This window comes from Arvicanthis niloticus, chromosome 1 (genome assembly GCF_011762505.2).
Source record: "Arvicanthis niloticus isolate mArvNil1 chromosome 1, mArvNil1.pat.X, whole genome shotgun sequence".
In the NCBI taxonomy this organism is placed as follows: domain Eukaryota; kingdom Metazoa; phylum Chordata; class Mammalia; order Rodentia; family Muridae; genus Arvicanthis; species Arvicanthis niloticus.
The window spans coordinates 57,787,937-57,790,787 of record NC_047658.1 but is presented as its reverse complement, the minus strand read 5'-3'; the positions used below and the strand labels follow the sequence as shown (position 1 = coordinate 57,790,787).

The 2,851-nt window shown below is 36.6% G+C and overlaps 1 non-coding gene across 1 annotated transcript; it reads left to right on the top strand.

Moving 5' to 3' along the window:
• Positions 1-211: 211 nt before the first annotated feature.
• On the top strand, positions 212-318 carry LOC117702066 (U6 spliceosomal RNA). Its single transcript, XR_004605961.1, has one exon. It is a non-coding gene; the product is annotated as a U6 spliceosomal RNA (small nuclear RNA).
• Positions 319-2,851: the final 2,533 nt, after the last annotated feature.

Here is a 2,851-nt window from a genome sequence, read left to right as displayed (position 1 = left end):
AATATAATAATGAAAAAAGAAAACTTTGGTGTGTGTATGTTTAATTTATATACACTATAAAACTGTAATAACTAAAGGCATGAACATAAGAAAGACACCCAGAATCCTTAATGGTGATAGGATAGTAGTTTGATGGAATGAGGCATACCTTCCAACACTGTACTTGGTTGTTCTCAGTGGTGAATCTAATGTGTTGAAAACTCATCTATTCGTGCTCGCTTCGGCAGCACATATACTAAAATTGGAATGATACAGAAAAGATTAGCATGGCCCCTGCACAAGGATGACACGCAAATTTGTGGAGCGTTCCATATTTTTAAGCCAGAAGATCCTGGACCGACATCATACAGACCCTAAGAGAACACAAATGCCAGCCCAGACTACTATACCCAGCAAAACTGTTAATCATTATTGATGGAGAAACCAAAGTATTCCATGACAAATCCAAATTTACACAGTATCTCAACACAAATCTGGCACTTCAAAGGATAATGGATGGAAAACTCCAACACAAAGAGGGAAACTACAACCTAGAAAAAGCAAGAAAGTAATCTTTCAAAAACCGTAAAAGAAGGTAGCTACACAAACATATCTCCACTGCCAATAACAAAAATAACAGGAAACAACATTCATTTCTCCTTAATATCTCTTAATATCAATGGACTCAATTCTCCAATAAAAAGACATAGACTATCAGACTGGATATATAAGCAGGACCCAACATTTTGCTGCATTAAGGAAACGCACCTTTGTGAAAAAGACAGACACTACCTCAGAGTAAAAGGTTGGAAAACAATCTTCCAAGCAAATGGCCCCAAGAAACAAGCTGGAGTAGCAATTCTAGTATCAAATAAAATCGTTTTTCAACCAAAAGTAATCAAAAAAGATAAAGAAGGACACTTCATATTCATCAAAGGAAAAATGTACCAAGAGGAATTTGCAATTCTGAACATCTATGCTTCAAATGCAAGGGCACCCACATACATAAAAGAAGCTTTACTAAAGCTTAAAGCATACATTGCACCTCACACAATAATAGTGGGAGATTTCAACACCCCACTCTCAGCTATGGACAAATCATGGAAACAGAAACTAAATCGAGACACAACAAAACTAACAGAAGTTATGAACCAATTGGACTTAACTGACATCTATAAAACATTCCATCCTAAAACAAAAGAATACACCTTTTTCTCAGCAACTCATGATACCCTCTCCAAAATAGACCATATAATTGGTCACAAAACAGGCCTCAACAGATACAAAAAGATTGAAATAATCCCTTGTACCCTATCAGACCACCATGGAATAAGACTTGTCTTTGACTTGGACAAAAACAACAGAAAGCCCACATACACGTGGAAACTGAACAATGCTCTGCTCAATGATAACGTGGTCAAGGAGGAAATAAAGAAAGAAATTAAAGACTTTTTAAATTTAAATGAAAATGAGGACACATCATATCAAAATTTGTGGGACTCCATGAAAGCAGTACTAAGAGGAAAAATCATAGCTTTAAGTGCCCACAAAAAAGAAAATGGAAAGAACGTACATTAATAAATTGACAGCACACCTGAAAGCTTTAGAACAAAATGAAGCTAATATACCCAAGAGGAGTAGATGACAGGAAATAATCAAAATCAGGGCTGAAATCAACCAAGTTGAAACAAAAAGAACTATACAAAATATCAACAAAACCAGGAGCTGGTTCTTTGAGAAAACCAACAAGATAAACAAACCCTTAGCCAGACTAACCAAAGGACGCAGAGACAGTATCCAAATTAATAAAATCAGAACTGAAAAAGGAGACATAACAACAGAAACAGAGGAAATTAAAAAAAAAATCGTCAGATCCTACTACAAAGGCCTATACTCAACAAAATTGGAAAATCTGGATGAAATGGACATTTTTCTAGATAGATACCAAGTACCAAAATTAAACGAGGAGCAGATAAATCATCTAAACAGTTGCATAACCCGTAAAGAAATAGAAGCAATCATTAAAAACCTCCCCACCAAAAAATGTCCGGGACCAGATGGTTTTAGTGCAGAATTCTATCAGACCTTCCAGGAAGACTTAATACCAATTCTCTTCAAACTATTCCACAGAATAGAAACAGAAGGAACAATACCCAATTTGTTCTATGAAGCTACAGTTACGCTCATACCTAAGCCTCACAAAGACCCAACAAAGAAGGAGAACTACAGACCAATCTCTCTTTTTTTTAATTTTTTTGTTAGATATTTTATTTACACTTCAGATGCCATCCCCTTTCCCCACTCCCCCTTTAGAAAACCCTTATCCCATGCCCCCTTTTCCTTTTTGCACTTATACATTTTTTTTAAAAATGTTAATCATAGGCATTATAAGTTTGGTATTGCTCAATCACAGGTATAACCTACTACCCAACCTAGATATGTCAACTATCTTTGACTGGTGGAGATACATTAACATCTGCCTCCCTGTCTCCCCCCCCCTTTCTCTCTTTCATCACCTAGCTTCTCCTCTCCTTCTTCTCCTCCTCTTCTTACTTTCTCTTCCTCTCAGTACTCCTCCCACCTTAGCTCCTCCTACATATCACCCTTCCTGTTAAAATGAAACTTTTCTCTCAAAATACAATTAGAGCATAGTTATGCCAATTTGTACCCGTGAGGTACAAGATAGTCCTCATACCCAGTCCATCATTTTGTTGACTAACCAGAACCTCTGTCGTCTCTCCTAACTAAAACACTTAGTTCTGGACCTGGCTTTTTCCTTGGCTTTAGGATGAATGTCAGCTGAAGATCATCTACTAAAATCTTTTCTCTCAAGGTAAATAGCCAGAATTGGCTATGAGGCTATAAGTTTTCA